Here is a 24,535-nt window from a genome sequence, read left to right as displayed (position 1 = left end):
AAGGACTCAACGTCGCGGACCGTTCTGTTGAAGTTGAAGAGCGGGATGAAAGTCGATGACCTCCCGCACCAAATCCGAGTTGCCGGTGAACTGGCCCTTGTCGTAGCGCCTGGACGGCCGATGCAGTGCCTACGATGCAAGGGTGTCGGACACGTCCGTCGCGAGTGCAAGGTACCGCGTTGCGCTCGGTGTCGCAGCTTTGGACACTCTGAAGATCAGTGTGTGCGCACGTACGCTGCAGCTGTGGGGCCACCAGCGAACGAGGTCGTCGCGCAGATGAGGATGGATGCTGCTGAAGCCGAGGACGCTGCCAAGGGGGCTGGTGACAAGGAGAGCGCCAGCAATGCAGAGGCGACATCGAAGGCAGCGAAAGATACAGATGTATTTGTTACCCTCGAAAAGAAAGACGGGACGACAACGGGTCCTGCAGAAGAGCGGGCGAAAAGCAAGAAAAACTGCCTTGTAGTTGATGAAGACGCATGCGAGACAGAAGGTGGGGATCCGCCCCCAACCAGCGACTCTATGGATACGAGCGGCAACGCTACCTTTAAGAGGCCGCTAGACGCTACCGATGGGAAAACAGCTGCAAAGAACCATGCCGACGGGCCACCTGCAAAGACAACTTTGACGAGAAGGAGCAGCTTCAAGCCCTCTCCAAACATTCATCGGGATAGGAAAGCCGGCGACAAGCCACAGCCGTCCGCGGACCACACCAGACCACCGGACGGTCCCGGAGACGTCTAGCCGCTGGCTAGACGTTCTGGTGAGCACAGTGCTCCGGGCCTCTATAACTTTCTCGTATTAGCAATGGCAACCAACCCAACGCTTAGCTTAGGCGTAAACAAAGCCAAGTGTACCGGATGATGGTGGACCAAGACCTCGACGTTCTGGCCGTGCAAGAGACAAAGGTTGAAGGGGAGGAGGAGACCCGGGGCATGGTGCTAAGGTTTACGTCTTTATACTACGCGGTAGTGAGCCATGCTAAATGTGCGTCGGCGGTTGTTATTTTATTTATTAGGAAACTTCCCGGCTTATCTATCGAAAATTATTTTTCATGCCCTTCAGGCAGGTTAGTGTACGTTGACTTTAATGTTGGTAATGATTCGTGGCGTGTTGTGTGTGTTTATGCGCCTAATGTTTGTGAAGAGCGCACTCTGTTTTTTTCATCCTTAAGGACGCACATTTGCATGAACAAAAAAGTGATAATTCTGGGAGATTTTAATTGTGTACTCCGAGATCGGGACAGAACAGGCCGAAGAACAAATGACAAAAGCTGCCATGTCCTCGCTGAATTATTAACCGATTTCGACCTAGACGACGTGGCTGACTGTCTGGTTGGAACACGCGAGGTTCATTACACACACTTCCAGGGCAATAGTCACGCGCGTCTAGACAGAATGTACGTGTCACTAGACGTAATACCCCTGTGTAACAGCTACGGTGTCACGCCTCTTTCATTCACTGATCACTGTTTGGTCAAGATGTATGTTGGACGCAAAGCAAAACACCACACTTTCACGTGGGAGTTGTGGAAAATGAATTCCAAATTGTTAACTGACGAGCTTTTTCTAAGCAAAGTACAGGAATATTTGAAAGAAGTGGGAAATAACGTGTTGCGAGTCACCGAAAAGTGGGAAAATTTTAAACAACGAATTAAACTAGCCGCCATCGATCGCTCCTGCAAAATAAAGTACGAAGAAAGAGTTAAAGAGAAAGAACTAAGGGTGGTGTTGGAAAAGTTAACGGCCTTAGAATGCAGCCAACCGGGCGCATACAAAGACGATTTGCGTAGCATCAAATCGAAATTGGAGATATGCGATGAAGAGCGATATCGGGGAGTGATTATACGAGCAAGGGCAGAGGCTTTGACAGCAGATGAGGCTCCAACTAAACGTGCGCTCGGTCTTGAAAAGAGGCACGCACGGCGTAACCACGTAGATGTACTTGAAGTAGATGATTACGAAATAACCGACTGTGAGGACATAGCGCAAGTGTTTTTCCAGCACTTTCAACAGCTTTTTGCATCGAGTCCTGTTGACGTAGATGCCTTTAGAGCCACGTTTTTGGGACGCATGCCGCAACTCAACGACGACACGAAGAACAGACTAGAGGCACCGATATCAGCACGTGAAGTGGAAAAGGCAATTGATGATTTAAAAACTGGAAAATCGCCGGGTCCGGATGGCCTTTGCGCCGCTTTTTATAAACAGTTTAAATCAGACTTGTCGCCTCTTCTCGCTGACGTCTTTAACGAAGCGTATGAAGTAAACGCATTGCCATATTCTTTCGGGGAAGCACACACCGTGCTCATCCCTAAGACCGACGAGCCTACGAAACTAAAATATGTAACGTCGTACAGACCAATATCACTTACCAACACTGATTACAAAGTATTCATGAAGATCATCGCTTGCAGGTTACAATCAGTAATGGAAACCATAGTAGGTAGTCACCAAACATGCGGCATCAAGGGACGTACTATTAGCACAAACATACACATAATGAGATCAATTCTGGAATGTTGTGACGCCTTAAGGTCGCGAGTTGCTATTCTCCAACTTGATTTGGAGAAAGCTTTTGACTGTGTTGCTCATGTTATTTTAATTGCCATTCTAAAACATATAAATGTCGGGTCCATAATTACTGACGGGGTGGCCATGGCGTACCGGAACGGAAGTACTAAGCTTATAATTAACAAGTCACTGGGGGCCCCCATCAGCATTCAACGTTCCGTGCGTCAGGGCTGCCCAGCCAGCCCACTCCTGTTCTGTATTTATCTAGAGACTTTGTGTTTGGCAGTGATTGAGAACAAATGTATTCATGGGTTTACAATGCAAGCATCAGAAGTTAAACTTCTGGCCTATGCTGATGACGTAGCCGTGTGTTGCAATGACAAGGAGAGCGTTTTGCAAACGATAAATGTTGTTAAAAAATTTGGCGAAATCACTGGAAGTAGAGTAAACTGGAGCAAGTGCCACGGTATTTGGCATGGGGAGTGGCCTAAGACCCCCGCTATCTTTGCGAATGTCACGTGGTCGACAACGCCAGTAAAATACCTGGTTGTACCACTTGAAGCTTATAAACAGAGCGACGAATACTGGCAGTGCGAGCTTAAAAGGGTTAAAGAGAAGGCTGAGGCGTGGAGAGCCAAACACCTTTCAGTATTTGCCAGGGCTACAGTGTGCAACTTGTTTTTCGTAGCTAAGCTATGGTACGTTATGCAATTCATTTTTTGTAACAGAGCCAATGTACAGAAATTGCACAGAGTTTTTGCCGTGTTTGTGTGGGGTTCTGGATGGGAGAGATGCAGCCGCAACAATCTTTTCAGACGGGTGAAAGATGGAGGGCTAGGGCTGGCCCACCTGTTTGTGAGGCAATTAGTCGGACGGTTCTTTTTCTTCAGGAACAATGATAATTCATTTCTTCAATCGGTTTGCAAAGTTAGACTTGCGCATTTGTTACCCGAGTTTATTATAAGCTCTGAAAGTGTACCGGTGGCAGTGTTCGGATTCTATAAGGAAATTGTGCTGAGTGTTCGTTTCCTTGCTGTACGGTTTTCCAAAGAATATTTGTTTACGGTCACAAGAAAAAGGCTGCGCAATGATCTATTGGACAGCCTTTTTCCCTCACCTCGGTACCGAACTATGTACAGTCGAGGCCCAGGCCAGAATGTTTTCAAACGTGTTAAAAAAATGCAGGTACCGCCTGGTATGAAAACTTTCTTTTTCAAGCTACACACAGGAACACTATCAGTTGCAACTTTTTTAGAAGAAAGGGGCTTTTACATGCCATGGGGCTCAGATTGCTTCATATGCAAACAACCAGAAACAATAGACCATGTTTTTTTACACTGTTGGGCGGGGGTTTTCTTTTGGGATGTTCTACAGCGAACAATAAAGAAAGAATTTCCTCTTGATCCACATGGCATAAGGTATCTACCGATAGATGACAAGGACGGAACACCTTTCGATCAGATAATGTTAACTGGCCTCTACTGTATATGGCGAACCCGCATGGCTGGCTTCTATTGCGATCCCGATGCAAGACCAGCCCGTGTTTTCTTTCGAGAACAAATAACACGTTTTCTTGATGTGCTTGCTACACATGAGTGCCCACTGCCTTGGATGGCCAGGATAGAACCCCTGGCTAATCTTAAAGAATTTTAAACAACGCCAGCTCACATATAACAGGCGGCTTTTAATTATTAATTTTTGTTAACGGATGAGAAGTTCATCTGTCTGTGTATATATGTTCCTTATGTTGTCCTTCCGATGTACTGCTGATTACCGGCAATAAAGAAAAAAAAAAGGGTCGCATTCGGCCTGACAGGGAACACAAAAGAGTGAAGGGCTCGTCCGGGATTTGAACCCGGGACCTCTCGCACCCGAAGCGAGAATCATACCCCTAGACCAACGAGCCGGTGGTGCTTAAAATGTGCGACGTATTTATGCCTTCTTGATATCGTGTCTGACCGCAAAATATAAAGAAGTAGAGTATGAGTAAGCATCGGGGTCGCATTCGGGCTGACAGGCAAAACAAAAGAGTGAAGGGCTCGTCCGGGATTTGAACCCGGGACCTCTCGCACCCGAAGCGAGAATCATACCCCTAGACCAACGAGCCGGTGGTGCTTGAAATGTGCGACGTATTTATGCCTTCTTGATATCGTGTCTGACCGCAAAATATAAAGAAGAAAGTAGAGTATGAGTAAGCATCGGGGTCGCATTCGGGCTGACAGGGAAAACAAAAGAGTGAAGGGCTCGTCCGGGATTTGAACCCGGGACCTCTCGCACCCGAAGCGAGAATCATACCCCTAGACCAACGAGCTTTTTTTTTCTTTATTACCGGTTTTGCAACAACAATACACTTACAACACATGAAAAGTCAAGACGGGGTTACAATACAATTTGTCAACACATTGAGCGAAAAGCCATCAGTCGTGTTCTGACTGACGTTGTCACTTAAAATTCCCTTAGTGTGACTAAGGGTTCTACCCTAGCTACCCAGGGAGAAAGACATTCTTTTGTTTTTTCCACTTCTACTAACCGAGCAATGCTCTCTCGAAAGTACAGCCTTGCTGGTCTTGCATCCGGTTCACAGTAGAAGCCAGCGATTCTTGAGCGCCATATACTGTGCAGGCCTGTCAGCATGATTAGATCGAAAGGTACTCCTTCTTCGTTGTCTATCGCTAGGTACCTAATTACATGCGTGTCTAGTGGGAATTCTTTTTTGATTGTCCTCTGCAACACATCCCAGAAGAACACCGCTTCCCAACAGTGAAGGAAAACGTGGTCGATCGTTTCCGGCTTTTTGCAAATAATGCAGTGAGACCCCCATGGCATATAAAACCCACGCTCCTCTAAGAAGGTTCTTACAGGGAGAGTTCCGGTATGCAGTTTGAAAAAGAAAGTTTTTGCACTTGGTGCTACTTGCATTCTTTTAACCCATTTGAGTACGTTCTGACCCAGGCCTGCACTGTATATCACCCTGTACAACGGTATTGGCGGCACTATATCACAAAAGTCTTTATACAGTTTCCTCTTTTTAACAGAATATAAATAACCATTAGAAAAACGCACACTCAAAAATCGCACACTCGCTACTACTTCCCGAAAATAACCTTGTGCCGTCCCCGTCAGTACTTGCGTGCTAATAACATATTCAGGTAGCAGTCGCCCTAATCTGGCCTGGCACACCGTTTGCAGAAATGGGTCGCTGACCTCGCGAAAAAAGCAAAATCTATTAACTAATTGTTTGAGAAAAAGGTGTGCCAGTCCAATTCCCCCACACTTTACACTCCTGAACAAATTTGTGCGACTGTACCTTTCCCACGTCGATCCCCACACAAAGGTCGCAAAAACCCTATGACGTTTCTGCACATGTACCCTAGAACAGTGCATCACTTGTATCACATACCATAGTTTAGCCACAAAAACATGTTACACACGGTTGCCCTCGCAAACATGGAGAGATAATTCGCCCTCCAAGCATTCGCCTTTTCGCGTAAGAGTTCTGCTTGTTGCTGCCAGTAGTCATTATTATTTTTGTAGAACTCAAGTGGCACACCGAGGTACTTCACAGGCGTTTTCTGCCATACAACATTGGCAAAAATGCCGGGGTGAACGGCCACACGCCGTGCTAAAACCCCAGACACTTTCCCCAGTTTACTCGGCTTCCTGTAACGTCGCTGAAAAAATTAACACTTCGAATGGTTTCTTCAATGCATTCGTAGTCAATACAACATACCGCCACATAATCGGCATATGCGAGCAGTTTTACCTCTGAAGACTGTAAACGAAAACCACGGATAGAATTATTTTCAATTATTGACAAACATAAGGTTTCAATATATATACAAAACAAAAGTGGACTGATGGAACAGCCTTGACGCACGGAACGCTGCACTTTAATGGGGGCCCCCAATTCTTTGTTAATAATTAGTCTGGTAGAGCAGTTCCGATGCGCCAGAGCTACACCATCCGTGATGACGGATCCGACATTAATGTGTTCCAACATTGCAAAGAAAATAGCATGCGCTACGCAATCAAATGCCTTCTCCAGATCCAACTGCAGTATGGCCACACACGCTTCAAGGGAGTCACAACATTCAAGAACTGAGCGCATCTTGTGAACATTCGTCGCTATAGTGCGACCCTTAATTCCACACGTTTGGTGTGGGCCGACTATGTCTTTAACAACCGACTGAAGTTTAGCTGCTAATACTTTCATTAGTATCTTATAGTCTACATCTGTATGATATGTTACACTTTTCAACTTGTCTACATCCTCTGCCTTCGGAATCAACACCGTGTGGGATTGACCGAAAGATGGCGGTAACGCCTTACCATCGTACGCTTCGTTAAAAATTGCTACAAGTACTGCTGACAATTCCTTTTTAAACCGCTTGTACCACAGAGCGCAAAGCCCATCAAGGCCCGGTGACTTGCCAGGATTCAAATTGTCAATTGCGCGTTCCACTTCAAAAACAGTTATCGGCGTTTCTAATGCAACTTTTCTTTCTTCAGTCAGTTGAGGCATTCTTTTCAAGAAGCTCGTCGTAAACCGTTCCAGGTCCACCTGCCTAAATGCGAACAGATTTTCGTAGTGTTCAAAAAACGCACGTGCGATACTATCATTATCTGTAACTTCGTTACCACCCACCTCGATCACGTCAATATGATTACGTCGAGCGTGCGATTTTTCCAGTCCGAGCGCCCTTTTTGTGGGCGCCTCCCCTATCGCAAAGGATTCGCCTCGAGCACGAACTATCGCTCCGCGATAGCGTTCCTCATCATGCATTTCAAGTTTCTGTTTAATATTCCGTATGTCGCTTTTGTATGCTCCCGGTTCTTGGCACTCCAGTTCTGTCAGCTTTTCCAAGATTATTCGCAGTTCCTTCTCTTTTTTGTTTCATGCGTTATTGCGACGGAACGATCGATGGCTTTCATTTTAATGCACTGTTTAAACTCTTCCCATCGATCTTTTAATTCACCCTCGCCGCTCATTAGAATCTTTTTGATGCAGTCCGATACATATTGTCCGAAACTTTCGTCAGTAGTTAAGTTTGAATTCATTTTCCACAGCTCCCAAGAGAAGCTGCCGCCTTTTTTCTTTCTTCCTATGTCACATTTAACCAGACAATGATCAGTGAAGGAAATAGGATATATACTGTACCTATTACACATTGGTATTGCTTGAAGCGACAAGTAAATACGATCTAAGCGCGCATGGCTGTTTCCTTGAAAGTGCGTGAAACGCACATCTCGCAGCTCTATCATACATTCCGCCACATCCGCTAATTCGCATTCAGTAATTATCTCGTTCAAAACATCCCTACTTTTATAGCTCCTTAATCCTCTATTAGACCGATCTCGGGCACTGAGAACACAATTAAAATCACCTAACAGCACCATCTGCTTTTCAGAAGATATATACTCTTTTAACACGGAAAAAAACAAAGCCCGTTCCTCCAACGCATTTGGTGCATAAATACATACCACCCGCCATTCAATTCCATGCAAAGCAAAATCACAGAAAACTAATCTACCAGATGGACATGAATAAAAACCTTGCACCGTTATACCGGGTAATTTTCTAACAAACAGCACGCAGCCCGCCGACGTCCCTAAGGCGTGGCTCACTATCCGCGTAGTACCGTGGCGTAAACCGCTGCACCATGCTGCGGGTCTCTTCATCACCATCTACTTTTGTCTCTTGCACGGCTAACACGTCAAGGTTATAGACCACCAGCAGCCTACACACTTGGCTCTGCTGTCGCTTGGTGGCCAGACCTCGAACGTTTAGCGTGGCCAATCTAAGCGACGGGTTGGGAGCCATGATTATAGGTCTAGTGAAAAGATTTGGCCCGGAGCATGGTGTTTACCTTTAGCGCCTAGCACACAGCTAGACGCCCCCGGAGCCGCCCGGTGGACCGGTACCACTGGAGAGCGGTGGCGGCTTCTCGGACTTCTTGTCTGCGTTAGCGGTGTTCGGTCGTGGCTTGTAGCTGCTGCGCCTGCCCGTTGGCGTCTTCGAAGGCGGCCCGTCTTCCCCACTTCCTTGGTTCGCTGCGCTGCTGTCTGCAGCCTTCTCAAGAGGCCGTTTGACCGAGGCTCCTACATTGCTGCTCATAGGGTCGTTCTGCGCGGACTGGTCCTCAGCTGTCTTCATTTGCTCGCTAGCTTCCGTTAGGCTGCTCTTGCTTTCTTCCTTGGTCTCTTCTGCTGGCTTTTTTGCCGCACCTTCCGCAGAGTTTTCCCTGTCCGGTGGTGTCCCCGCGCCCGCATCAGGTGCAAGCACACCGCCTACAGCACATGGGGTTGCCTGGTCTCCTGCCCCTTTCGCCGCGTCTTCGGCCTCGGCCGCATCCATTACCAACCTTGCTGTGTCGTTGCCTTCGGCTGGCCCAGTCATAGAGGCGTATGTACGTACGCACTGGTCCTCGGCGTGTCCAAACCGACGGCATTGCGAGCACCGGGGAACCTTGCAGTCTCGTCGTACATGACCAGTGCCTTGACAGCGCAAGCACTGCATTGGCCTGCCAGGAACGACGACTAGGGCCAGCTCACCAGCGACCCTAATTGGGTGCGGGAGATCTTCCACCTTCACGCCGCTGTTGAGCTTGAGCAAGACGGACCGGGTAGTCGTCCCCTTGTCGTTGATACCCTGAACGCGCCATCGCTCTCGGGTGACTTGTACGGCTTTACCGAAAGCCGCCAATGCCGTTCTTACATCTTCATCGGCCATACCATGTATTCACCAATGAAGACGCAGCCGCACCTGCTGGTCCTGAGGGTCGACCACGATGCAGCGCCGCCCCTTTACCTTCAGCTCCTTGACTTCCAGCATCCTTTTCGTGGCGTCCGTGGTGTTCATGGTCACAGCCCAGACGTGGTTAATCTGGTAGGCCCCCAGGGCAACCACTTCTGGCAGCAATCCTGTTGGGCCAAGAGCGTCCCGGAAATCTACTTTGTAGGGTCTAGCTCGCACGTCGCCGTGCAAAAACACGGTGTTTAGCTCGACGCGCCCCTTTGGCAGTGGAGGCAAAATAATCTGATAGCCTGCGTCGTCATCGCTGTTCCACCTGTTTCCGCGGCCAACAAAGGCCGCTGTCGCCGCTCCACTGGAGCTCATGATTCGCCGTCCATCACGCTCGGTGGCCGGAAGTAGAATGCCTAGACCAACGAGCCGGTGGAGCTCGCAATGTGCGACATATTTATGCCTTCTTGATATCGTGTCTGACTACAAAATATAAAGAAGAAACTAGAGTACGAGTAAGCATCGTGGTCGCATTCGGGCTGACAGGGAAAACAAAAGAGTGAAGGGCTCGTCCGGGATTTGAACCCGGGACATCTCGCATCCGAAGCGAGAATCATACCCCTAGACCAACGAGCTTTTTTTTTTCTTATTTCCTGTTTTGAGAAATGTACATATACTGATATGCAAGGTACGAATTTAATCTCTGAATTCAACAAATGCTGTGATGTCAAAAAAGAAACCGCTGAACATTCAAATGTAGAGCTTGGTTAAAAATGCTTGATCGTTGCTAGCTGATCAAGGATAGGCAGCCAGTGTGGTGACTCTGTTTGGGTTTTTATCACTTCGCGCACATAAATAATATTTTCAATGAAATAGTCCCTGGCTGGTCTTGAATTCACCTCCTCATTTCTTGCAGCCATCCTAGTCTTCCACACGCTGTGCATACAGAGGAGCATCACCATATCCCACGGCACGCCCTCTAGGTCAGTCAACGGCAAGAACTTAATACCAAAAGTGGTTAACGGTAATTCCTTCCTAATTGTTCGCTGGAGAATGTCCCACAGAAATACTGAATCCCAGAAGTCTAGGAATATGTGCTCTATTGTTTCAGGCTTTTGGCAAATGTTGCAGTTAACGCCCCAAGGAAGGAAGAATCCTTTCTCTTGGAGCCACGGCTTGACAGGGAGCGTACCAGTGTGCAAACAAGAGAAAAAAGATTTAGTGGTCGCCTTCACAGGCATCTTTTTCACCCGGTTCAATACGTCCTTCTCGCGTCCTAAGTTATACAGAGCTCGGTACACAGGCACTGGGCACATAATATCTAATAAGTCTTTATACAATCGTTTTGGTTTTGCAGTATGCAAGTAATCTGCGGAAAGATGGGCACTGAGGAGGCGATAAGCATTCACCACCTCTGACCAGAAGCCTTTAATCGCTTCCTTAGGTCCAGCATGTGACGTCACAATGTAATCGGGCAACGCATCACACAATCGCCATTGGATTACGGACCGCAAAAAAACATCTCTTTGGTCTCGTAGAAAAGCAAATCTAGAAACTACCTGCTTCAGGAATAAATGAGATAGGCCCAAACCCCCTTTGCGCAAGGGATGGAACAAACTTAAACGACTTGTGCGCTCCCATGACGATCCCCATACATAAACAGCAAAAATTCGGTGCAACTTCTGCACGCGTACTCTGGACATACATAGAACTTGCAGTAGGTAGGACACCTTTGCTACCAGAAACAAATTACACAGTTGCACGTCCGAACATAGACAGGTTGTGACCACCCCACTTCACCGTCTGTGCTTTGACTCGTTCTATTTCACCTACCCAATGCGTTTTTGCATCGCAGTAGTGTTCCAATGGGACTCCTAGATATCGAGAGGGCCTCTGAATGAATTTGATGTTTTCCACATAAGCAGGCGTACTTTCCCATTCTCCGTGCCAAAACCCAATGCTTTTCTGCCAGCTTATGACACTACCAGTAAGTTTACAGGACATTTTTGCATCTTTCACTGCCTCAACAACGCTGTCTTGGTCGCCACAAAATATCGCTATGTCATCAGCATAAGACAGGATTTTAACTTCGTGCATATGAAGTCGGAATCCATTGACCTTCTCGTTGTGCAACACCTTTAAACAGAATGGCTCTAGAAATATGGCGAAAAGCAAGGGCGAGGCCGGGCATCCCTGACGCACACTCGACCGAACCGGTATACTAGCACTCAGCTTGTTGTTAAGTGTGAGCCTTGCACTGCAGTCTGCGTATGCCATTCGCACCCCTTCTTGAAGAACTTTTCCGATGTTGATGTGTTCGGGCAGAGCGAACAATATGCTGTGGGCAACCTTATCGAAGGCTTTCTCGGGGTCTAACTGTACCATTGCCACGTGTCCGAGGGTTACGTCACAGCACTCGAGAACGCTTCTCGCTGTGTGGATGTTTGTTAATATCGTCCTCCCCTTAACACCACATGTCTGATGTGGGCCAACAACAGATGTAATAACTGACTGAAGCCTTTTGGCCAGGACCTTCATGTACACCTTATAATCAACGTTCGTGAGGCTAATTGGTCGATATGCTTCCACCGACTGCAACTTGGCAGGCTCATCAGTCTTTGGTATCAGGACTATATGGCTGGAACTGAAAGATGGAGGCAGTCGTTTAACTTCGTACGCTTCAGTTATGATGGTGTAGAGTATTTCTGACATTTCACGCTTGAAAAACTTGTAGAAGCTAGGCCCTAAGCCGTCGGGTCCCGGAGCCTTTGTCTTACTAAGCTCATCGATTGCTCGTTCTAACTCTTCAATACTTACAGGTCTCTCGAGTTCCGTCTTTACTTCGTCCTGCAGTACTGGCACGAGTGGCAAAAGACGTGTCTTGAACTCATCAGTTATTTCTACTTTACTGTTAAACAATTTAGAATACCTTTCTTCGAAAGCGCTTTGAATGCTTTCTTGATCACGTGAAAGAACGCCGTGATAGCAAGTTTCTTTAATTTGTTTCTTTGTCGCATATCTCTTCTCGTCTCCGAGTGCCCGTTTCGTCGGGGCTCCATCTAACCAGATGCGCTCGGCGCGTGATCTTACCACCGCTGCCTCGTATCTTTCAGTCTGAATGGCTTCCAGCTGCTCTTTTGTTTGTTTGATTTCAGTTGTAAAGTGCCCAGGGACTGCGCTTTCAACATCTACAAGATACTTCAGCGTACTGTTTAGTTCTTTTTCTCGCTGTTTAGCCTGACGACTTAATACACACGCCCTTTGAATTGCTAAATTCTTAACCTCGCTTTTAAATTGATCCCACGCATAGAACCAATGTTTAGGTTCTCTCGCGCGCAATTCTTTAATTTTTTCCTTTACTTCGTCCACGAATCTTTCGTCTTGTAGCAACTTTTCTTTGAGCTTCCACAGCTGCCAATTAAAGCGGTACTCCTTCACTTTTGAACCGATTGTGAACATCACTAAACTGTGGTCACTAAAGCTGACATGTTTAACCGTGTATTGATTACAAGTCGGTACCAGTTCCGCGGACACATACGCCCTATCGAGCCTTGCGTGACTCCGCCCTTGAAAATGAGTGAACATTACTTGGTTTTCACGTAGTACATCACCCACATCAACAAGGTCATACTCTTGAACGGTGGATCGGAGCATTTCTGCACTCTTGTTGTTCACGAACACATCTTTAGAGGTGTCCTCAGGCAAATACACACTATTAAAATCACCTAATAAAAGAATTCTTCTATCACAATTTACGAAGGTGGCCATATATTCAAGATACACTTTTCGCTCGCTTGCTTTGTTCGGGGCGTAAATACAGATAATTCTCCAGTCTACTTCATTGCAAGATAGGTCACACATAACTAATCGGCCATTATCGAGCGCTGCTACAGTCTCCTCAATAATACCGACAGTGTTACGCAGAAAGATAACACATCCACCAGACTTCTCATTAGCATGACTAACACAAACATTGTAATTTGATTTAAACATTTCAACCATTCTGTCCGTCTGTTCCTCACCTTCAATTTTTGTTTCCTGAACTGCAAGAATATCAATGTCATGGTCAATTAACAGCCTTTTAACCTGAGCCTGTCGCTTTCTCGTCGACAGGCCACGCACGTTGAGCGTCCCTATTTTGTAGCCATGTTTAGAAAGCTGGGGGACAGACGGACTGCTTGGCGCCTGATGCAAGTTTAGTGTTAACAGACTTACAGCCATGGACTGGACGACATCGTTAAATGGCTCCGCCACACTGGTCGAAGCTCTCGCGTCTTCCTTGTCGGCACACATCATGGAAACTGCAACCTACACGTCCACCCTCAGTTCATTCGTTCTTTACTACCAACCAGCGGGCCCCCTAAGGGAGGGGCACTGCTGGCGGTGTCCTCTTGTCCGGTGGCACGTTCAGTTTGGGCTTCAACGAAAGCCGCCGAGAGGTGGTAGTCTTGGCAGGCGGTCCTTCAGCTGCACTCCGGTCTTCTCCTTTTCCAGCTTTTCCAAAGCTTTCGTCTCGTGGTCTTTTTGAGACAACGGTTGAGTGGCCGCTATTCACCGCCTCTGCGCTGCCCCCGACGATTCCGGGGCTGTCGTCCATGGTCTCCTCGGCTGTTGTTGTTGTTGTTGTTGTTGTTGTCCTATGTGGCCGTGGCACATACCCACAGTGGGGGATTGGCCAAGAATCGGGCGGTTTAATTAGGTGCCTAAAAATAATAATGAAACAAGGGAGTTAACAATTTGGGCGTGTGAGCTTAAAAGTAAACGTTTTATGTCTGGAGAAAAAAAAATATATAATCAGATGAAAACCGGGTATAAGAAAATAATAATAATAATTACAATAACAATTAATAATAGATAAGAAATAAAAGAAAGCTATGGTAGGGAGGGAGAACGATCAATCTAACATGGAAAACGATTGGTTTCAATTAGGTAATTTTGGATCGCCAAGCAAACATTTCTGTGGCTGAACCCAACAATGGAGGCTCCAAAAGATAGGATCACAGGCACTGATAAAGTTAGACCAATAGAGCGAAGCGGCATTTCAAGTAGTCGTTTTCTTAGAATAGAAAACCGTCTGCAAGACAACAAGAAATGGTCGATTGTCTCCGCTTCGCCACAGAATGAGCATAATGGTGAGGGGACCAGACCAGACCTGTGGAGGTAGAAGTTCAATGCAGGTGTACGGCAGCGCAGCTTCGTGATGGACACTTCAATTTTCCGTGTTCGGCAAAAATCTCTGTTCCAAGGGTGTAGGAGATGTCCGTAATCCTCAGAGTTAGTAATTGCGGAGCCTGATACGGACTGTATAATGATACTCCTGCGAAATCTAGCTGCAGTAACGTAAGCAGTCAAAGGCTGTTCCCGGCACAGCTTCGTCTTCTTTGCAGCTTTCTGTCGCATGCTTCTGTGCCGTCTTGTCTTCTTTGCTGGCTTCCTCCTGCTGCTCTTTGTCATGGCTCGTAGCGGCTGGCGCCTCGTCAGAGTTAGGCGGGGCCCCGCCCTCCCCGGCGGTGTCCTCCGCGTCAGCTTGGTCCATTAGGTGTTCGTTTATCGCGTCGCTCTTGCCAAACCCTGTCACATTCGCGTAACTTCGCACGCACTGGGTATCTTCGTGGCCGAAGCGACGACAGATCCTGCAACGTGGAACGCGGCACTCGCGTCGTATATGACCGGTGCCGTGACACCGGAGGCAGAGCGGTGCTCTGCCAGGCACCAACACGAGTGCGTGGTCCTCGCCGACACGTAGCTGATAGGCCAGGTTTCAAACATAAAGACACGAGTCTTGTGTGCGACCCTTTGTCACTGCATTCGGCTACACGCCACTTTTCCTTTGACATCTCGGTCACTGTTCCGAAGGGTGCCAGCGCCGCTCGCACGTTCTCATCTGGTGTGGTGTGCAGCAGCCAGTAGAGCTTCATGCGCACGTCTTGGTTGTGTGGGTCAATCACCAAACATCGCTCCCCCTTCACACTTAACGCTTCCGTAGACAGCAACTTCTGCTTTACTTTTTCATCTTTGAAGGTGATAGCCCATACGTGATTCATTTGATAGGCTCCTAAAGCCAACACTTCCGGCATCAGCTGCAGACGAGCTAGCACGTCTCGAAAATGTTCTACGCGATAGGGCCTCGCCTTGACATCCCCGTGCAAGAAGACGGTATTAGAGACGGTCGTACCTTTTGGTAATTGCGGCAAAATAATCTGGTACTCCTGTGTAGCAGCATCCATAAACCTGATACCGCGGCCCTTTTGGGCCGCAAAACCGCCCTTGCGGGAGCCGACATTCTGCGTCCGCACGCTGTGGTGACCGGAAGTGGAATCTTAGACCAACGAGCCGGCGGTGCTCGAAATGTGCGACATATTTATGCCTTCTTGATATCGTGTCTGACTGCAAAATATAAAGAAGAAACTAGAGTACGAGTAAGCATCGGTGTCGCATTCGGGCTGACAGGGAAAACAAAAGAGTGAAGGGCTCGTCCGGGATTTGAACCCGGGACCTCTCACACCCGAAGCGAGAATCATACCCCTAGACCAACGAGCCGGCGGTGCTGGAAATGTGCGACATATTTATGCCTTCTTGATATCGTGTCTGACTGCAAAATATAAAGAAGAAAGTAGAGTAAGTATCGGGGTCGCATTCGGGCTGACAGGGAAAACAGAAGAGCGAAGGGCTCGTCCGGGATTTGAACCCGGGCCCTCTCGCACACGAAACGAGAAGCATACCCCTAGACCAACGAGCCTTTTTTTTCTCTATTGCCAGTCCTCGACATAACAAAAATTCCTTAGAAGATATACAAAAAGACAAAACAAAACAGGAATGAATACAAAAATCGAACAATAAACAGTATACTATATACATGCGTTGCCGTCGGCCACTATGGAATGACGTTGTCTTATTAAAATTCCTTGAGTGCTGTCAGGGGTTCAACCCTGGACAGCCACTCAGGAACAGGCAGTTGCAATTTCTGCACTTCCACACACCGTTGCATGCATTCCCGGAAGTATACACGCGCCGGTCGGGCATCCGGTTCACAATGGTAGCCCGCCATTCCTGCGCGCCATAAACAGTGGATGCCCGTATGAATGATGACGTACGGGAAACCTTCGTCGTCATTTACTGGCAGAAACCTGATTCCTTGGGGATCTATCGGTAACTCCTTTTTTAGAGTCCTTTGCAGCACGTCCCAGAAAAAAAACCCTTCCCAACAGTGGATGAAGACATGTTCTATGGTTTCTGGTTTTTTACAAATAAGGCAATGTGTTCCCCATGGCATGTAGAACCCACGTTGTTCCAGGAAGATTTTAACAGGTAAAGTGCCGGTGTGTAATTTGGAAAAGAACGATTTTGTGGCTGGTTGAACTGGCATCATCTTCACTCTTTTCAATACGTCTTGGCCTGGGCCTCCACTGTACACGGCTCTGTACATGGGTACAGGCAGGACACTGTCGTACAAATCACGATATAGCTTTTTCCGTTTTGCACTCCACAAATATGCACTTGAAAAACGAACACGTAAAAAAGAAACACTCTGAACTATTTCCCGAAAGAAACCACGGACTGGTCCTGGCATTATTTCCGTACCTACAACGAATTCGGGAAGTGATCTTGACAGCCTCATTTGGATCACCGTGCGCAGAAATGGGTCGTTTGTATCTCGAAAGAAGAAGAATCTATTCACCAGTTCACGCAAGAAGAGGTGTGCCAACCCCAGACCACCATTCTTCACACTTCGGAAGAGATTATCTCGGCTGCATCGCTCCCAGCTCGATGCCCACACGAATACAGCGAACACGCGGTGCAGTTTCTGCACATTAATCCGAGGGCACTGTAGGACCTGCATCACGTACCAGATCTTTGTCACGAGAAACATGTTGCACGCTGTAGCTCGCGCGAACATGGACAAGTGACCGGCGTTCCATCGGTCGGCCTTTTCTTTCAGTTCCTTTGTCCGCTCCTTCCAGTACTCGCTACTGTCCTTGTAGGCATCAAGGGGTACGCCAAGGTACTTAACTGGAGTCGTGACCCAGTTTACATTCGAAAAGTGGTCTGGTGTGGACGGCCATCTCCCATGCCAAAACCCCAAACATTTCTGCCAATTCACGAAGCTATTAGTGGCGTTACCAAACTGTCTGACGATGCTCACAGTGTTCAATACACTTTGCTTATCTTTACAGCTCACAGCCACATCGTCAGCGTATGCCAATAGCTTCACCTCTGCTGATTGAAGACAATATCTCTTAATGCATTCATTTTCGATGATGGCCTGACATAGCGTTTCTATGTAAACACAAAACAGGAGTGGACTGAGTGGACAACCCTGGCGAACGGAGCGCTTCACGTTAATGGGGGCCCCCAACGTCTGATTAACTATAAGACTGGTATAGCAGCTCCGGTACGCCATGGTCACCCCCTCCGTGATTATGCGGCCAAAATTAACGTGTTCAAGGATGGTGAGCAATATCTCCTGTGAAACGCAATCAAACGCTTTCTCCGAGTCAAGCTGGAGGATCGCTACTGCATCACACATGGCGTCACAACACTCCAGCACACACTTCATCTTATGAATGTTAGTAAAAATGGTTCTGCCGCGAATGCCACATGTCTGGTGTGGGCCGACTACTTCTTTAATAACTGACTGGAACCATCGTGCCAACACCTTCATCAATATTTTGTAGTCGCAATTAGTAAGTGCTATGGGTCTATAGGAGGAAAGTTGCTTGAGCTTTTCGGTGTCTTCTGTTTTCGGTATTAGTACGGTATGGGGCTGGCCAAAGGATGGTGGAAGTATTTTCAGTTCGTATGCTTCGTTGTAAACGGCGGTTAAGATATGAGCTAGGTGGCCTTTAAAAGATTTATACCAAGCGGCACAAAGACCGTCTGGACCTGGCGACTTGCCAGGATTCAGGCCTTCGATGGCCTTCACCACTTCATGTTCTGTTAATGGTCGTTCTAAGGTTTCTTTAACTTCACACGACAGCTGTGGCATTCGTTGCAAAAATAAATTATTGAAATCGTGCATGTTGACAGGCCTGAATGCAAAAAGCTTTTTGTAATGCTCAAAGAACGCATGCCCTATGTTATTGTTATCTGTTAATACCACCCCTTCATATTCAATGGCCTCAATCTGCTTACGTCTGGAATGTTTTTTTTCTAGGCCCAGTGCTCTTTTCGTTGGCGTTTCCCCGCATGTTAGTCTTTCTGCTCTAGCACGCACGAGTGCGCCTCTATAGCGCTCTTCGTCGAACGCTTCGAGCTTTTTCTTAACAGCGCGCATATCGTCTTGATAAGCGCCCGGTTGCTTGCATTCCAGCGTCGCCAATTTTTCCAGCAATGTTTTTAAATCCTTTTCTCTGGCCTTTTCCTCATAACGCAGTACGCTACTTCTTTTAATTGCTTTCATTTTAATGGTTTGCTTTAACAACTCCCATTCCTCGCCAAACTTTATAGAACTGTCCGTTGCAAAAGAATTCAGAACAGCCACTACCTTTTCATTTAAAGTTTCATCCCGTAGCAGCTCAGCATTCATTTTCCACAGTTCCCAGACGAATTTGTTTCGTTCTTTCTTGCTGCCTACCCTGCATTTTACCAGGCAGTGGTCCGAGAATGATATGGCCGTAACTGCATAGCACTGGCATTTTTCTACTAAATCGTATGATAGATAGATCCGGTGTAATCGTGCGTGGCTTGTGCCCTGAAAGTGAGTGTACATCACGTCTCGGTCAGCCCGAAAACATTCAGCGACATCTTCTAATTCGAACTCATGTATAATCTGTGCGAGGATATCGCTGCTTTTGTCATAAACTACGAGTCGCGTAGACCTATCCTCAGTGTTCAATACGCAGTTGAAGTCGCCTACACAGGCTATCATTTTTTGCACATGGAAATGATGCTTCAAACTCAAAAAGAAATTTGCCCTCTCTTGCACAGTATTAGGCGCATAAATGCAAAACACGCGCCATGGGACATTACAATTGCTGAAGTCACAAAAGACAAGTCGACCAGAAGTGCACGAGAAGTAACCATCTATGACAAGACCAGGGAGCTTCCTCACGAACAGCACACACCCTGCCGAAGTCCCTAAGGCGTGGCTCACTACCGTATAGTAGTTATACGTGAACCTTTGCACCATGCTCCCGGTCTCCTTCTCGCCGTCTACCTTGGTTTCTTGCACGGCTAAAACGTCGAGGTCGTGGTCCACTAGAAGTCTGTAAACCTGACTGTTTCTTTTTGGCGGCCAGACCTCGAACGTTTAGCGTGCCGAGGCTAAGCGACGGGTTGGTAGCCATTACTGATTTAAACGGGAGGGGAGAAGGCCCGGAGCATGGTGCTCACCTTAACGTCTAGCTGACCGCTAGACGCCTCCGTGGCCATCCGGTGGCCGTCGTCCAAGTTCGTCTTTGGTCGGCTTCGGGGTGAGCCTATGGTCAGCCTCCAGGTTCGGCTTAGGCTTGAGGGTGGAGCGTCTCCCTGGAAGCGTCTTAGCGGGCGGTGGCTCGGAGTCACCGCTGGCCTTTCAGTCGACTTTCTCCTCCTGCTGCAGGGACCTCTTCACCGGTGCCGAGACGCTTTCGACGCGGGCGCTAGCAGGGGTCGCGTTGTAGTTTTCCGCTGCCTCCGTAGTATCAGTAGCCGGCTGGCGGCTCTCGTGTTCTTTCTGGGCCGCAGTGACGCTGTCTAGTGTTGCTTCTGGCTCGTTTGGAGGAGGGACATTATTCGGTCCTCCTTTAGTCGGCGTCGTCATCCCGCTCGCTTCTGCCACCGCATTGCCGTTTCCAGCTCCCTTGGCCGCTTCCTCGGCCTCGGTCACGTCCACCACGTGGTCTGATGTCAACGGCTCGCTCTCCGCCGACCCCGCGGCTACTGCGTATGAACGCACACAGTCCGCGTCGTTGTGTCCGAAAAGCCTGCACCGGGAGCAACGGGGAACCTTACATTCTCGACGAACGTGACCAGAGCCCCGGCAGCGCAGGCACTGCATGGGACGACCTGGGGCTACGACCAGCGCAAGCTCGCCGGCGACGCGGATCTGGTGGGGCAGGTCGTCGACTTTCAGTCCAGCCTTCAGCTGGAGCAGCACAGCTCGGGTCGTCGAGCCCTTGTCGGAAACGCCATCGACTCGCCAGCGCTCCCGGGTTACTTCCGTCACTTTGCCAAAGGAAGCCAACGCAGTCTTTACGTCTTCATCATCCACACCATGAAGAAGCCAGTGAAGACGAAGCTTCACCTGCTGTTCTTTAGGGTCGATGACCAGGCAGCGACGCCCCTTGACCTGAAGCTCCTTCAGTGCAGCCAGCTTTTATGCCGCCTCGGCTGTCTTCATCGTCACCGCCCATACGTGGTTGATTTGGTACGCTCCAAGGGCGACGACGCCAGCGAGCATACCAAGAGCTTGAAGCGCGTCCCGAAAATCCTCTACGCGAAACGGGCGAACACGTGTCGCCGTGCAAAAAAACTGTGTTTAACACACTGCGTCATGTAGGTAGCCGAGGCAAAATAATCTGGAAATCCTTATCTTCCGATGTCGAAAGCCTGTTGCCGCGGTTAACAGCCGCTTATGCCGCATATGCCGCTCCATTGGAGCCCATGATCCCGCGATCCGTTTAGCTCGGGCGCCGGAAGCAGAATGTCCCCCTAGACCAACGAGCCGGCGGTGCTCGAAATGTGCGACATATTTATGCCTTCTTGATATCGTGTCTGACTGCAAAATATAAAGAAGAAACTAGAGTACGAGTAAACATCGGGGTCGCATTCGGGCTGACAGGGAAAACAAAAGAGGGAAGGGCTCGTCCGGGATTTGAACCCGGGACCTCTCGCACCCGAAGCGAGAATCATACCCCTAGACCAACGAGCCGGCGGGGCTCGAAATGTGCGACACATTTATACCTTCTTTACATCTTGTCTGACTGCAAAATATAAAGAAACTAGAGGACGAGTAAGCATCGGGGTCGCATTCGGGCTGACAGGGAAAACAAAAGATTAAAGGGCTCGTCCGGGATTTGAACCCGGGACCTCTCGCACCCGTAGCGAGAATCATACCCCTAGACCAACGAGAATTTTTTTTTCTTTATTACCGTTTTCATGGTACATACAAAATATACACACTTTACAAATGGTAAAAGTGCCGACAGTCTTTGGTGTGCACGTGGCTTTAAAAACGCCCAAGTTTAGCAAGCTGGTTTAATAATCTAATCCATTCTGGTTTTTCATTTTGTGCATCGTAGACTTCTTTTATGTAACAGACACTTTCAATAGAATACTCACGAGTACTTCGGGCATGTACATCCGTATGTCTAACGGCCATGCGGGTGCGCCACAGGCTGTGCAACGCTAATAACATCAACATGTCGTAAGGTACTCTTCCTTCGTTTTCCGTTGGGAGAAAACGGATGCCATAGGGTGTTATCGGCAAGTCTTTCTCTATAGTTCGCTGCAGGACGTCCCAGTGAAACAAGGCGTCCCAGCAGTCTATGAATATGTGTTCAATTGTTTCTTGCTTATGGCATAGTAAACAGTCTAAAGACCAGGGAATAAAAACACCTCTTTCCTGAAGCCAGGGTTTTACTGGTAGTGTATTGGGGAATGTAGTTGAAAAAAGAAAGACTTTGCCGATGGCCTGACAGGCATACGATTTACCCTTTTCAGCACATTTCTTTCAGTACCTAAACTGAACATCGACCTGTACAGCGGTACTGGCAGTACTACATCAATTAAATTTTTATAGAGACGTTTTTTAGGAACGTGATTGAGGTATTGCATCGAAAAGCGTACCTTCAGAAACCGAAATGCCCATATCACTTCTTTCAGTTTACTACACAACTAGATATAATGAAATCAGGAAGAGCCGTACCTAGTCTCAGTTGCATCACATTAATGAGTAAAGGGTCCTTTTGGCCTCTCAGAAACGCAGAACGAAACACTATCTGTTTCAAGAACAAATGTGCCAGTCCAAGCCCTCCTGTTTTGACGGATCGAAATAAATTTGTTCGACTGGTTCGCTCCCACTTTGACCCCCATACGTACACTGCCAGTACCCTATGCAAACGTTGCACGTGAACTCTAGTAATAGACCATGCTTGCAATACATGGCACACTTTTGCAACGGCGAACAGGTTACAGACTGTCGCGCGGGCAAACATTGAAAAACTACGGCCACCCCATTTAACTGTTTTTTCTTGCACTTTCTTTGTTTCGTCTTCCCAGAATACCATAGTCTCCTTGTAGGGCTCAAGCGGCACCCCAAGATACTTTGTCGGCGCAACGGTCCACTTGCCATTCACAAAAATAGGTGGGGTGTTTTCCCAAGTTCCATGCCATATTCCCAGGCACGTTTAGAAGTTTATGACGCTACCCGTCATTTTACAAAACGATAGAGCGTCCGTTACCACGGTCGCGACACTTTCATTATCGCTACAGAACAAAGCAATATCATCCGCATATGTTAGCAGTTTTGCTTCCGCTGACTGTAAACGAAAACCTATAATACTGTTGTTATAAATAATTGTTTTGTAGAATGGCTCAAGGTATAACGAAAATGATAAAGGACTTAAAGGGCACCCCTGGCGCACACTTGAGCGTACGTGAAACCTCTCACCTACCTCCTTACTTATTATAACATTAGCGGTACACTTAGCATAACACATCCTAACTCCATCTAAAAGCACCAAACCAACATTTACATAATCAAGAACTGCGAAAACAATTTTGTAGGATACACGATCGAACGCTTTTTGTAGGTCAAGCTGCCGCATTGTTACATGCTCGCCCCACGCATCGCAACATTCTAGAATGGTTAGTGCAACATGAATGTTTGTGTAGATTGATCTACCTTTGATTCCGCATGTCTGATGCGGTCCTACAATTCGTGTTAATAACTCGCTGTAATCTCCTTGCCAAGATTTTAGTAAATATTTTATAATCAACGTTAGTCAATGCTATTGGGCAGTAAGACCCTACTGACAGCAATTTCCCTGAGTCTTCCGTTTTGTGAATGAGCACTATATGCGACCGGCCAAAGGACGGGGGTGCATATCTTCGTTTATATGCTTCAACAGTTACCTGACGCAAAATTAGGCTCACATCTTTTTTGAAGGCCTTATAGACGGCCGCTCCCAACCCATCAGGTCCAGGAGACTTCCCTCGAGTTAAATCGCCAATGGCCTCTTCAACTTCTTTCTGGCTGATCGGTTCTTCCAGACATTCGCGGTCAACATCATTTAGTTTTGTCATGTTGGCAAGGACCTCTCGTTCGAACTCTTCCGGGACATCGCAACTTCTTCGAAATAATTCGCTACAGTGCTCTAAAAACGGTCTCTCTATTTTTGCTTGTTCGTCAGTGACTTCATTCTTATAACTTATTTTCCGAATTACGTTTTGCCTAGCGTAAGCCTTTTCATCTGCAAAGGCTCGCTTTGTGGGCGTTTCGACGAGCCATAGCTTTTCGGCTCTTGCTCGGATAACCGCTCCTCTGTACTTATCTTCGTCGATAAGCTCCAGTTGGCTTTTAAGTTCATTGATCTGCTTTGTGAACGTACCAGACCTATCGGCTTCCACTCTGTACATAATATCCAATTCTCGTTGTATTTCTTTCGGCTTTTTTCTTTCTTCGTATTTCATTACACTCGTTTTTTCTATTGCACAAATCTTTAGTCTTTCAAAAGCTCCCACCGTTCTATCACGTCATCACGTCTCGCCAATAGTTGTTCGAACTTTTCCTTTACGCACTCTACAAATGATTCATTATGCAGCAGCTTGTCATTAAATAGCCACATTTTCCAATTTAAGCGTGAGGCCTCTTTATGCGTCCCAATTGTGACTGACACCAAACAATGGTCGCTGAATGACACATGTTTAACGGCATAACTATGGCACGCCACTGCTAAATGCAGTGAAACGTCAGGGAAAATAAAAGATTAAAGGGCTCGTCCGGGATTTGAACCCAGGACCTCTCGCACCCGCAGCGAGAATCGTACTTTAGACCAAAAAGCCGGCGGTCCTCGAAATGTGAGAGACATTTATACCTTCTTGAGACATTGTCTGACTGCAAAACATAAAGAAGAAACTAGAGGACGAGTTTAAAAGGACGTCTTGTTGGGCGAGTTGGTCACAATTCATCTTGGGTACTAGGCGCGAAAACACACACGACACAAGGAAGGAGACGGGACAGAGCGCCTGTCCCGTCTCCTTCCTTGTGTCGTGTGTGCTTTCGCGCCTAGTACCCAAGAAGAGAGACGAGTAAGCATCGGGGTCGCATTCGGGCTGACAGGGAAAACAAAAGATTAAA

The 24,535-nt window shown here is 47.6% G+C and overlaps 6 non-coding genes across 6 annotated transcripts; all 6 read right to left on the bottom strand.

The window, feature by feature from the left end:
* Window positions 1–4,347: 4,347 nt before the first annotated feature.
* TRNAP-CGG (transfer RNA proline (anticodon CGG)) lies at window positions 4,348–4,419 on the bottom strand. Its single transcript has one exon. It is a non-coding gene; the product is annotated as a tRNA-Pro (tRNA).
* A 129-nt stretch (window positions 4,420–4,548) lies between these two features.
* Window positions 4,549–4,620, bottom strand: TRNAP-CGG (transfer RNA proline (anticodon CGG)). The gene has a single exon. It is a non-coding gene; the product is annotated as a tRNA-Pro (tRNA).
* Window positions 4,621–4,753: 133 nt separating this feature from the next.
* TRNAP-CGG (transfer RNA proline (anticodon CGG)) lies at window positions 4,754–4,825 on the bottom strand. The gene has a single exon. It is a non-coding gene; the product is annotated as a tRNA-Pro (tRNA).
* A 4,994-nt stretch (window positions 4,826–9,819) lies between these two features.
* Window positions 9,820–9,891, bottom strand: TRNAP-CGG (transfer RNA proline (anticodon CGG)). The gene has a single exon. It is a non-coding gene; the product is annotated as a tRNA-Pro (tRNA).
* Window positions 9,892–15,723: 5,832 nt separating this feature from the next.
* On the bottom strand, window positions 15,724–15,795 carry TRNAP-CGG (transfer RNA proline (anticodon CGG)). Its single transcript has one exon. It is a non-coding gene; the product is annotated as a tRNA-Pro (tRNA).
* A 5,239-nt stretch (window positions 15,796–21,034) lies between these two features.
* On the bottom strand, window positions 21,035–21,106 carry TRNAP-CGG (transfer RNA proline (anticodon CGG)). Its single transcript has one exon. It is a non-coding gene; the product is annotated as a tRNA-Pro (tRNA).
* Window positions 21,107–24,535: the final 3,429 nt, after the last annotated feature.

This window comes from Dermacentor andersoni, chromosome 1 (genome assembly GCF_023375885.2).
Source record: "Dermacentor andersoni chromosome 1, qqDerAnde1_hic_scaffold, whole genome shotgun sequence".
Classification (NCBI taxonomy): domain Eukaryota; kingdom Metazoa; phylum Arthropoda; class Arachnida; order Ixodida; family Ixodidae; genus Dermacentor; species Dermacentor andersoni.
The sequence above is the reverse complement of the archived record's forward strand: the minus strand, read 5'-3'. Positions and strand labels throughout refer to the sequence as shown.